Source organism: Rhinopithecus roxellana, chromosome 11 (assembly GCF_007565055.1).
Source record: "Rhinopithecus roxellana isolate Shanxi Qingling chromosome 11, ASM756505v1, whole genome shotgun sequence".
Classification (NCBI taxonomy): Eukaryota; Metazoa; Chordata; class Mammalia; order Primates; family Cercopithecidae; genus Rhinopithecus; species Rhinopithecus roxellana.
This window is the reverse complement of record NC_044559.1, coordinates 30,748,853-30,762,379: the sequence shown is the minus strand read 5'-3', so window position 1 is coordinate 30,762,379 and position 13,527 is coordinate 30,748,853. Positions and strand designations below refer to the sequence as shown.

The 13,527-nt window shown below is 42.7% G+C and overlaps 1 long non-coding RNA gene across 1 annotated transcript; it reads right to left on the bottom strand.

The window, feature by feature from the left end:
• Positions 1-7,826: 7,826 nt before the first annotated feature.
• Positions 7,827-12,486, bottom strand: LOC104657510. Its single transcript, XR_747290.2, has 3 exons — positions 12,416-12,486; positions 11,007-11,078; positions 7,827-7,897 (listed from the first exon to the last, which is right to left on the bottom strand). It is a non-coding gene; the product is annotated as an uncharacterized LOC104657510 (long non-coding RNA).
• Between the last annotated feature and the right edge of the window lie 1,041 nt (positions 12,487-13,527).

Below are 13,527 nucleotides of genomic sequence, written 5' to 3'. Positions count from 1 at the left end.
GAGGGAGGTTGCACAGAGCCAGATGCAACCTGCAGAGCTTGTCATTCATAGACACATTATTCCAGCTGCAAGCAGGAGGGGACCAGAAAAGACTAGGGAGGACCGGGGGACAGATCGGTGTGGGAAGCTCGGTAGGCTAGGAACATGGAGGTCCTGAACACCAGCTGATGGATTTGGCTTGTTACCTGCATGCCACAAGCTCAAAAGTTTCTGAGGATCATGCAGGTAAGCTAAATAGGGTGGTGGGGAGGTGTGTGCCGTGAAAACTGGAAAGGTATTCCATGTCCAAAGGAACAGCTCTTTCTCAGATCCAGCCAGCTAATGCAGTGAAAGGATACATTGCTCTGTGCCTGAAATTCTGCTTTCATGTATTTATTTTTACAACAGGTAAGAATTTGAATTCTTATGTCAAATGTTTTGATTTTTAAATTCATGTTCAGCCTGATTTTCAAATTGAAGAGATTTACTTCTGAGCCTGGGTGCAGCCTGTGAGCCATACTTAGAGATCATTGCAGTCAAGGAGATGGTCAGGCTTATGTAGAACTTTGAAAGGCTGTAGGCAACACCAGTTACCTGCCTATGTTCCTGGATTGAGCTGTGGGGTGTGGTTTGTGTGTGTGTAGAGGAAAGAGGAGTGAAGGAACTAGAAGCAGCCCTCCAAATGAAGATTGGCAGCCAGCCCCCTACCTGCACAGATGACGCTGGCATCCTCCAGGTGCCCACAGTTATGCCTGGCTCGGTCCGCGTGCATGCACTGCCCCAGGTGGCTCTCATTGCCCACACACTCCATGTCATCCAGCAGGACCTTCCCAGAGCCTGCCCCGAAGTGGGCCCCTTCCGGGGTGCCATGGCATGGCCACATTGCAGCTGGTGGCACACAACAGCGGCCTCTGCCAGCTCCCAGAAATCGTCACACACTGTCCCTCACATGCCCTGAATGAGAACCTCCACGCAGCCTGAGCACCTCCCTGTACCATTCAACAGCCTCACCTCCATCCAGGCTCCTGCAGAGACACAGCTGGTAACTGATGGTGGAATTTTAGAAGATGTTGGTGCCCTTGATGTAAAAAATCCCTGATTTTATCTGAGTAGCTGGGCTTCCTGTCTGTTTTCCTGAAATGGCAGCAGCTGCCCACCAGAGTGAAGTGCTGGTGGGCACAAATTCCCCTCTTTTCTCCTCCCATAAAGAATCAATTCAGCTTAGAGGTGACTCTCTGGGCTCTGGAGTCAGACTGCCTGCATTTGCATTCCAGGCCCATTGCTTTCTAACTGCGTGGTGTGGTCCTGGGCAAGTTCCTCCACCTGCCTGATTTCTCTTTGTAAACATGGTGATAGCAATAATGCTCATTTAGTAGAGTTTCTCTGAGGACTAAAAGGGGTAATGCATATAAAATGCTAACATAGCATAGCATGTGCATAATCAGTGTTTAATGAATATTACCACTCTTGTTCTCTGGGACAAGTGAGAAAACGTGGTAGGAATTGACTTACAGTCAGACCAATGATACCTGTGGAACAAGAAATCAAGACCTAAGGCTCAGGGGCCCTCCCTATGCTCATTCGTCCTTTAAGAGCTGAGGAATATGAGTGAAATAAGAGTGTCCAACAGATAATCAATGCAGCAAAGTCAAATCCTAGATTACCTCTTTCCTCCCTATTTGGAGGAAGACACAGAGTAACCAATGAGCTGTGGGGTCTCCTGTGAATGTGATGGGATGGATGCACCTCAAGCACCCTCACAAGGTACTTACTAGGACCCCTGGCTATAAATCCTTCCTTCAAGCATTGTCCTTCTCTTTGCTCCTGGAAGCTGTTGCTATCCCCAGGACTACAGGCTAAAATTCTGTCCATCCTACAGCTCTCCTCCCCTTGCCACCTCCATCGACCCTTCCTGGAATCCCCCAGTTGTAATCGTCTCCCTTCTATGTTCTGTACACCTTTCATGGCACTTCCCACCATCTACATTGATGGTGGTGGCCTAGTGTGTGTTTGACATCCTTACTGGATAATAGACACATTTGGGGCAGGGACCAACAGATGGAGTGCGGAAGAGCATCAGTTTTAGAGTTGGAACAGGATAAGTTATATAAGCTCCCTAAGCCTCAGGTGCCTAGCTTGTAAAAGGGGAATAATAACCAAGAGGAACAAATAAGATAATGGCATGATATAAGCTTGACACATCATGGTGGTTTCATAAATGTTAGCTCCTTCACCCATTTTCCAAAGGACTTACCTGCTGGGGGCATGGGTGTGAATGGCAGGGTCACAGCCTCTGTCGTGGCTATGGTTGCAAATAATCCATCACCTGTCATAGGGACAAAGAGAGGCATCCCTAATAGTTAGAACATCCTCTAAACCCAACTTTAGAGAGATGAAGGTTTGAAAATAGACCCAGCCTAAAGGTCACAGTCAAATATGCAGCATCAGCTCCTGACTTAGCTTCTCAGAGGCAAGGAGAATTTGCAGGAATATGATCAGCACTCAGGCTTTGTGGTGGGCACAGCTAATAACAGGGCTTGGCCTGTGAGTATAAAACGAAGAGAGGCCTTGTTCATTGCTAGATACCTCCTAGCTACACATGGAAGGGAAAACTTCTGACAACAAGCCCAAAGAGAATGACTGGGCTCAAATGTGTCCAGTTAGTGTTTTGGTTGGCTCCCCAAGAGGCAGATTCAGGTAGGGAGGATCATCCACTCTCCCTTCTCTACCACATTCATCTATCACTAGTTAGAGCACAATGGGATGGAAAATACAGTACTTTTATTTATTTATTTATTTTATTTTTTTTATTTTTTGAGACGGAGTCTTGCTCTGTTGCCAGGGCTGGAGTGCAGTGGCCAGATCTCAGCTCACTGCAAGCTCCGCCTCCCGGGTTTACGCCATTCTCCTGCCTCAGCCTCCCCAGTAGCTGGGACTACAGGCGCCAGCCACCTCGCCCGGCTAGCTTTTTGTATTTTTCAGTAGAGACGGGGTTTCACCGTGTTAGCCAGGATGGTCTCAAACTCCTGACCTCGTGATCCGCCCGTCTCGGCCTCCCAAAGTGCTGGGATTACAGGCTTGAGCCACCGCGCCCGGCCAAAATACAGTACTTTTAGAACTTTCACCTAGTTAACACATCCTAACCCTTAAAACACCCATAAAATAAATTCTGAATTTTCTGTCTATTCCTTTTAGGAACAAACCAGATATATATAGTTAAATGATTAAAGCTTTTGGTTTATTTCTAGATGTTTGCTGAATTTACTTGAACTCTTAGTAGCTTAAACCATGGGAGGCTCATATAACAAAATAAGATAGCCTCCATTTATATCCTATTAACTCATAAAATATCATTTAATTACTGTTGTCTTATTAAAAATCTAAAACAATTATAATAAAATATTAACATTCGATAGAATCTACTAGTGAGTACTCAATTGTTCATTACACTATTCTTGACATTTTCATTGTTTTTAATACATTTTATAATAAAATAATCTGACTTTGATTTCCATGTCAGATGTAGTAACTGGTTGGGCGGTTAAATATTGACTTCCATAAGATGTCTATGTTTTACTCCCTGGAATCTGCAAATAAGTTACATGATATGGCAGAGAGACTTTGCAGATGTGATTAAGGTTACAGATCACAAAATGGGAGATTATCTTGGATTTTCTGGGTGCATCCAATCTAATCACATGAGCTCTTAAAAGCAGATAATCTTTTCTGGCTGAAATCAGAGAGGTATGGCAGAAGAAGAGGCAGGAGATATTTAAAAAGCATGAGAATGACCTGACTCACTGATACAAGCTTTAAGATGAAGGGGTCATGAGCTAGGGAATGTGAGTGACTTCTAAAATCTGAGAACAACTCCCATCCAGCAGTCAGCAGGGAAACAGGGACCTATATGTAACTGAATTCTGCCAACAACCCCAGTTACATGTAGTAACAGTTACTATATGTAACTGAATTCTGCCAACAACCCCAGTGAGCCTGGAAATAGATTCTCCTCCAGATTTCTACTGGCATCTTGATTTTTCCTTTTAAGACTTGAAACAGAACAACTAAGCCCACTGGACTTATGACTTACAGAACTATAAAAATGACACATTGATGGTGTTTAGAGCTGCTAAATTTGTAGCAGTTTGTTATGTCAGCAATAGAAAACTACCGTAATTGGGTACAGATTTACTGTTCTACATGAAACAACTAAGAAATCAGACAAAATTCTGATCTTAGGACAGCAGGCAGCACAGGAGAGCAATCACTAAGAGAGAGTGAATGAACATGGGGAGTCCTATAATTACCCTAGGTTATTAATTAGAGTTCCAGCACATAACAGAGGGAAGGGGAACCCAGGTGGATCCTGGCAGACTTCTTCAAAAGATGGATCTGAAAATTCAGGGAAAACAAAGTGGCTAGAATTCACTGGGAAGTACTGGAAGTTGCCCACAGAGAGAGCTCCAGAGATTTTCAGAGAGTCTCTCTCAAGTTTTTATCTGAGTACTAATCAGCAGATGTGTATGGAGAAAGTATCCATGACCAAGGTAAGAACTGCCTAAAAGGAGTAGAGGGAACAATCTTTGGTGATTGCACAGGCATGGGAATAGTTCCTTTTCCTACCAGCCAGAGTGAAACCAGGCAATCCATGAGGCATTGGGTATGGTAATCAGAAGGATATTGCCCAGTAGTGGGGAAAATTAGCTCCATACTAAAGGCTGCTGTACTCCTGCCTAACAAAACTTAATCACAAGGTTTAAATGGGCCAAACTGTTTCCAAGTAACTTGAGTGATTTAAAGTAAGATCGAGAATAAATAATAACTCATACTCAAAATGGTAAATGGCAACATTTGGTATCCAGTAGAAAATTGCCAAGGATGTAAACAAACAGAAAACTATGACCCATGATGGGAAGAATAAATCAGTGGAAACAGACCAAGAAATGGTAAAAATATATAATTTTTACACTAGAGAATGAAAACAATAATTATATCATACAATCAAGAAGGTAGAGGAAAGATGGAACATGAAAAGTAGGGATATGGAAGATATAAAAAAGACCCAAATTAAACTTCTCAAGAAGAAAACAATAATGCCTGAGATGAAAAATACGCTGGATTATTATTAACAGCGGATTAGATACTGCAGAGGAAAAAGTAAGTGATCTTGAAGACATATCCAAAGCTAAATGCCATGGGAAAACAATGACTAAAACAAATGAGCAGAGCACCAGGGAATTGTGAGACGGCTTCAAGTAACCAAATGTATGTTTAATTGGAGTCCGTAAAGGAAAAGAGAAAAGATGGGAACAAAATATTTGAAGAGAGAAACTTCTAAATTTGATTTTAAAAAACCTGTGACTCACACATTCATGAAGTCAATGACCTGTAGCCAGAAGAAACATGAAGAAAACTATCCCAACATATGTTGTAACCAAATAGATTAGAATTCATGATAGACAGAATATCTTAAAAGCAGCCAGAAATGAAACACTGTATACAGAGAAAAAAGGTGATAATGACAATAGACTTCTTGACAGAAAGAATGAAATTCTGACAACAGTGAAATAACATCTTTTTTTTTTTTTTTTTTTTTTTTTGAGACGGAGTCTCGCTCTGTCGCCCAGGCTGGAGTGCAGTGGCCGGATCTCAGCTCACTGCAAGCTCCGCCTCCCAGGTTTATGCCATTCTCCTGCCTCAGGCTCCCAAGTAGCTGGGACTACAGGCGCCCGCCACCTCGCCCGGCTAGTTTTTTTGTATTTTTTAGTAGAGACGGGGTTTCACCGAGTAGACCAGGATGGTCTCGATCTCCTGACCTCGTGATCCGCCCGTCTCGGCCTCCCAAAGTGCTGGGATTACAGGCTTGAGCCACCGCGCCCGGCCGAAATAACATCTTTAAAGCATTGAAACAAAAAGGTCAACCTAGATTTCTATACCCAGGAGAATTATCTTTAAAAAATGAAGATGACATAAAGATGCTTTCAGGCACAGAAAAGGTGAAATAATTTGTCACCAGTAGACCTGCACTACAGGATGTGTTAAAGGTAGTCTTTCAGGCAGAAGAAACAGGATGCCACATAGAAAAGATGTTTGTTATAAATCTTAAAGTAACCACTTAAAATAAAATTATACCTAGTAGACAAAAAAAGTAGACAAAATGGAACAATAAACTCCAAAAAAAAAAAAAAAAAAGAGAGACAAAAACATGGTAAAAAAGAACAGGTGGAATGAATAGAAAACAATTAGCAAAACGGTAAATTTAAACAAATATCACAATGGTAGATTTAAACTTAACAGTGGTGATTTTTAAAATATACTCACAAATTATTTGATATTCCTTCCTTCAAGAGGTAGGGTTTGCTTTCCCTCCCTGTGTTTTGGATTGAACTTAATAACTCACTTTTGATCAATAGTATACAGCAAAAACAATGACATGTCACTTCTGAGATTGAATTATAAAAGACTCTATGGTTTCTGTCTTGTGCGCTCTCTCTGTCTCTCTCTCATCACTTGCTATGGTGGAAGTCAGCTTCTATTTTGTTCACAGCCCTATGGATAGGCCCATGTGGCAAGGAATTGAGAGAAGCCTACAGTTAGAAGCCATCAAGAAACTCAAGTCCTGAGTAAAAGAGCACATGAGGAATAGAAGACGCCAATAAACCATGTGAGTGAGCTTGGAAAAAAGTCCTATTCTTGACCATACGCCTGATCGACTGCTTGACTATAACCTCATGAAAGACCCTGAGCCAGGACCACCCAGCTAAGCTAATAAGATACGTGACCCACAGAAACTAACTAATAAATATCTGTCATTCTAAAATAAAAATTTGGGGTAATTTGTTATACAGCAATGAATAACTAATAAGCTGTATCTGTCAGTCATCATATTAAATGTAAATGGTCTAAACACCTCAAATAAAAGGCAGAGATTTTCAAATAGGATTTTTAATAAGCAAAACCCAAGTATAGCCTACCTAAAAGAACTCCATTTTAAATTTAAAGATATGGCTGGGTGCAGTGGCTCATGCCTGTAATCTCAGCACTCTGGGAGACTGAAGTGGGTGGATCACTTGAGGCCAGGAGTTCGAGACAGCCTGGCCAACATGGCAAAACCCCATCTCTATTAAAAATACAAAAAATTAGCCAGGCATTGTGGTGTGCACCTGTAGGCCTAGCTACTCAGGAGGCTGAAGCAGGAGAACTGCTTGAACCTAGGAGGCAGAGGTTGCAGTGAGTTTGCACTACTGCACTCCAGTCTGGGCAACAGAGCATGACTCCATCTCAATAAGTAAATAAATAAATTTAAAGACACAGATAGGTTAAAAGTAACACTATGCTCTATCAGGCCGTGCCATCTTGGCTTGTACAAGAGACATAAATCTTGAACCAACCTGATGGTGTGTATGATGGAGTGACAGCTTCAGGTTCTGTGATTGGAGTGGGACTTGGTGAATTGCCAGCACCTGATGATCAAAAGAAAAATCAACACCCTAACATTTACAGTGCTATTTATAATATAATACTTAGTAAAATCAGTCATTGAATATTATTCGAAGGGAAAACAAAGAAGTGACTTCTTGTTCAGAAAACAGCCCCTTACCTGTGCAAATGACACTGGCATCCTCCAGGTGCCCACAGTTGTGCCTGGCCTGGTCCCCATGCATGCACTGCCCCAGGTGGCTCTCACTGCCCACACACTGCATGTCATCCAGTAAGATTTTCCCAGAGCCTGCCCCAAAGTGGGCTCCTGTGGGGGCTGCCAGAGCCTGGCCACACTGCAGCTGGCGGCACACGACGGTGGCCTCGGCCAGGTCCCAGAGATCATCACACACGGTACCCCACGTGCCCTGGACGAGAACTTCCACGCGGCCTGAGCACCTCCCTGTGCCGTTCAGCAGCCTCACCTCCATCCAGGCTCCTGGGGAGGCACAAGGAGGGGGTGCACTGGGGAGTGGCCTTTGGTGTCAGGACATTGCCTTAGTCTTATCATGTTGGGCTGATATGTTGCTGATGTCATAATACTTATATTTTCCATAAGATATTATTTCATAGGAAGAATAATAGTAACAATAATAATCATAAATTCTACCACTCACATTTCATGGGTGATTACCAATAGCAGGTGCCATCCTAAGTACTTTGTAAGCTTGATCTTATTTGACCATTACATCTCTCTTGTTGGGTCTATTATTAACTCTGTTTTTCACATGAAGAAAGTGAGACTCAGAAAGTCCAAGTTAACTTTCTCAGGGTCAAAGTGGCAATGTGAATTGGAACTGGGTAGATTGATTAGTATTCCATGTGGCTTTCTAAGGCCAGTGAACTTTGTTATATGTATTTTCCTCCCTGAAGTTACCCTTCTCCTTCCTTCTCTCAAGCTGGGCCCTGTGCCTCTTGCCTGGGTCAGTTTACATGCAGAGTAGAGAGCTGATATAGCCTGTAGGATGTTCTGGCTTTGGTTTTCAAAGACCTGAGAGCAAGGAAGAGAATAAAGTTTGAGGGAGAGAAGTGCTTATTCTACCTTTATGTGTAACAAAAAGGATAGTTCCTCTGGGTTAGGCAGATAGAAAGTTCTATGGGTCTTGGAAAATCTGGGCTGGAACTCCTACTCCCTGGAAGTGCCTCAAGGAGGCCAGAAGACCCTGGTGAGCAGTTGCATTAGACGTCTAGAGAGATAATGCCAGATTCCTGGGCTCCAACTTACACATATCACCAAAGCCCACACATGGCACAAGAACTCCAGAGGACCCCTGACGTGGGGAGTCCTCTCAGCCACGCCCCAGTGGACGCTGGCTAGTCTTTCTGTGGAAGTCGCCTTGGTATGGGGGAATGTCCCAGACTGGAAATTACAGAGTATTCTTTCTAGCACTAAAGACATTTCTTTTCTTTGCTGCCATCACAGTTATACTTTAAGTCGCAGAATATTCACTTAATGCCTATCATGAGCAAGGCTCTATAATGAAGAGTTTACACCTTAAGGGCTTTAATCAGTGATAAGATGGAGAAAACAAAGGAGAAATAGTGTCAGATTATTTCTATGTCTAGTGAAAGTAATTGTTAAACTTCTAAAAAATCTGGAATTCTGGTGATTGTTTTATTTAGTAATTTATTGCCCTGATCATGATATTTATATTGACATTCTATGTTCTAGAATTTTCTAGAAACACCGGTGAGGCTTCTTTCTTAAGCCAATGGGAGAAATAAAAAATAGAACCTACTACTCCATTAGATCTATTAAACAAAAAGTTTGAGAGTCTGTGACTCATTACATTAACAGTGCTCTAGCTTACAATATAGGAGTAGTAGTGCAATACAATGGAATATAACATAACATCAGTAATCCAATGTAGAAATAAAATATTTTTCATATCTAACATATGGGTTGCTTTGAGAACAAGTTAGAAAATATACGTGAGGAAAAATGTAGTGGAAATATGAGTCGTTATGATAATCACAAGTAGATTATACTCAGAAGAGAAAGTGAGGAAGATTTTCTGAGAGATTCTAGGTTAGTCCCCACTTTACAGGCTCCAATTCTTCTGAGTCGGCAGCCTCCATTTCACAAACAACCCACTCCTACTCACATTGTTCAGTGTGACCATTACCTACGGTTTACAACTCAACCCTGCCAGGAACTATGCATAAAAAATGAACCTCTTTTCTCAACAAAGCTCCTGCGAGCAACCTGTGTCCAAAAATGGGGCCAGCTCACTGGGCAGCACCACTGACAACTGGGCAGACCGCCTATGGCTCAGCTTCAAGGAGGGCATAAGGTTAGGACAGCTCTCATCACAGTCCATCAGGTTCTGCCCCCAAGGAGGCTGTGAAATAAGTCAGAATCCTCCCCCATGCCCTGATTTGAAGCAGTCTCATGGTGGGCAAATGCATCGTGTTCTTCCTTCTGAAATGTCCTTGTGGTACTGGAGTCCAGTGGGTCTGAACGTGTTCACTACTTGGAAGAATGGAGAAGAGCAGGACAGATGCCTCTGTCGGACGTGGCAGGCCACGTGACTTTTAAGGGCCCCCCCCCAAACATGCCTTCATTTGTTTTAAAATCAGAAGAAATGACTACAATATAGTCTTTATACCAACACAACCATAAAATAGAACATATACAAACATATCTGTGTATATATAAATATACTTTTTTTAATGGAGGTAGGGGTCCCTGAAGGCAAAAGTTCCTAGGGGCCCGGAATGTCAAAAAGTGGCCCAACTGGAGGCCTGAAATGGATGAGAGACCTCTGCCTGCTGTGTAGTGTTTTTTGAGGAGGTAGCAGAATGACTGTAAGGCTAGCTTAGCACATCTACACAGCCTTAAACTTCCACCAGTAGTATTTATTCAAAACACAGACGTGCACACACACCATTAGGCTTGGCCCAGTCAAACTGAGTTACTACTGATGTGAGTTACTGCAAAACCAGTCTTAACAGGTCAGAATGCTATAACGAGCTTTCTTTCTTTGTAAAGCAGATGTATAAGCCGTTCTACCCAGGTGAGAAAGAAAGAACTGGGATTTGGGTTCACACCTGATATACAGTATCAGGTAAAATAAAAGGATAAATCTTGCCTAATTGTTACAATGGAAAATATAAATTAGGAATTTCACATTAAAAGCTATAGAGTAGGTGATAACTCGCAGCTGACTCCCTGATTTCCCAGTTATAGTCTTGATGTACCTGGGACATAGCAATTAGGCTTGCAAGCATATTCTCTTCCCCCATTAGCCCAAAGGTAGCTTTGGAGAATACTGTCCCACCACCAAAGGCAACTGGCTAAGCAGAGTCACATGGGCTTGGAGTCAGACATATTTGTGCCCAAATCTTGGCTCTACCACATTCTAGTTGGGTGATGCGAGGAAAATTTTCTGTGCTTCATTTTATGAAACAGTGAGGTGAGGTGGGGGGAAAGGATGGCACTTGTAGGTGGCTGTGAGCATAGACTAGTGACAGCATCTGATTCTCTGCTTATCACATTATGGTTGTTCATAAATGTGAGCTCCTTCCCCATTTTCCCAAGCACTTACCTGCCAGGGGCACAGGTGTGGATGGCAGGGCCACAGGCTCTGCTGTGGCTGCGGTTGCAGATAACCCAGCACCTGTCACAGGAACAAAGAGAGGCAGCCCTAATAGTTAGGACATCCCCTAAATCCAACTTTAGAACGCCAAAAGTTTGAAAACAGACACGGCCTGAAGGTCACAGGTCAAACATGCAGCATCGATTCCTGACTCAGCTGCAACCTCCGCCTGCTGGATTCAAGCGATTCCCCTGCCTCAGCTTCCTGAGGAGCTGGGATTACAGGCATGCGGAATGGCGCCCAGCTAATTTTTGAATTTTTTAGTAGAGATGAGGTTTCACCATATTGGCCAGACCGGTCTCCATCTCCTGACCTCATGATCCACCCACCTCAGCCTCTCAAAGTGCTGGGATTACAGGAGAGAGTCACCGTGCCCGGGCTGCATTCTTTTAATAGTATTGTCTTTCTTAAAACAATTTTTGAGGTATAAATGATAGACCAAAAAACTGTGCAAGTTTAATGTGTACAGCTTGATGTGTTTGGATACAAGCGCACACCCATGATACTATCACTACAACCAAGGTAATAAACATATCCTTCACCTCCAAAAGTTTCCTTATGTCTCTTTCAGGTGTGTGGTAAGAATGCTTGACATGAAATCTACCCACAACAAATTTTGAAGTGCACAGTACTGTGCGTTAGCTTTGGCAGGATGTTACACAGCAGATCTCTAGAACTTATTTATGTTGCACAACTGAAAGCTTACACCCATAGAACGACAACTATCCATTTTCCTGAGTCTTTAAACGATCTAGTGTGTATTTAACAGACACAGCACATCTCAGTAACTACATGGATAGTGCAGGCTTCAGGACTTACTAAAGATGACTATTAGCATTGTCAGAATATGAATTATATGATGGTGTAATTGAAATATCAGCAGTTACAGGTGATGGAGAAGTGGAGACAGAATCAACTAGCACGGTCAAATGAAAATGGATTGTAATGGTGGTCACTGAGATGTAATTTAGACGTCTCTAAGTTGGATACTTCCCAGACATAAGGCCAGGTGCTCTAGTTTATTTCTTAAAATCAAAAGATATGAGGAGAATCTTTAATAATCTTTTTCTCTAACACACGCTTCCCCCATCTCTTTTCTTCTTACGCTGCATTTGTGAAAGTATGTGAAACGAGAAGACTTGTGTGATCATGTTCTTTGATAGTAAAATTACAGGTGATCAAACACAAAGTGAAATTCAGACCATCTCAGGGTCCTCTTGTTCCTTTCCACTCAAATCATTTGATCTCAAGTGATCTTTTAGCAGTACCTAGTGACAGTGCAGAGCCACTGACTATCATTCATGTGACTTAGAATCTACAATAAATTTACCATGGCGGCGGAGGTGGTAGTGTCCTACCTGACGATGCTGAATGTGTAGCAGTTGTAGGAGAGAGCTGAGTTGAGATGGCAGCAGGTAGAACTGTAATAAAGAAGCACCTGTGAACAGTAAGTAACTTGAGGGAGGGGTGTTTGGCCAGGGGCTCCCTATGATTTCCCAAGATGTGGTTTTGCCTCAACTCTGAAGTGACAAGTGACCTCTGAGTAAGTGACAGAAATGCTAAATCACCTCTTAGCCACCGGATCTTCAATCCTGTTAGGCTCAATCATCCCCGGATTCGATGTTCAAGTGCGGGTATTTGGTGTTTTGTGATGAGGGTTTTGTGTTTTGGGTCTTAATATTCTTCCTAAGAGTTGGCCTGATGGTCTAGATCATGAAGACCCTCTAGTACTTTTATTCGCATGTTCTGCATGTTTTATTCCTAAGCCTGTTTTGTTCCTAACATTTCTGTTGCTGTTGTGCTAGCAAAAAACCTGTCTATGGCTCCACAGTCCCACATTCTCTCCTGCTCTACAGACCTAACTTCATGCCACGTCTGGCCGTGGGAGTTAGTTACAATGTCCTTAAGGAACACTGACAGAAGCAACTGCAGGGGATGGAGAACAATTGCTTCTCTTTTTGGATTGACTTGGGTAGATGCTCCCCCTCTTCTGTCATACCTTTCTTGTCTCTACTTGCTGTTTGGTAACCGTATTTCAATGTATGTTCTGAATAACGTGACCATTTCTGCACCACTGAGCAGCAGTAACTACAAAATCTATTTCGAAAATGGGTGCAGAAGGCTGAGTATTGGCCTCCCCAAGGATATCCACATTCTATCCTTGGAACCTGAGCATATATTAGGTCACGCAGCAAAGGGGTGAATTAAGATTGCGGGTGAAACTACAGTTGTTAATCAGTTGCCTTAACATTAGGAGATTATCCTGCATTATCAGGTGGGCCCAATGACATCACAAGGGTCCTTAAAAGTGGAAGCAGAAGACAGAAGACAGTCAGAGAGATTGGAAAATGCTAATCTCTCCGCTGGCTTTAAAAATGGAGGCCTGGCCACCAGCCAAGGAATGCAGGTCACCTCTAAAAACTGAAAAAGGCAGGAAATGGATCCTCTTTTTCCAGAGCTTCTAGAAGGA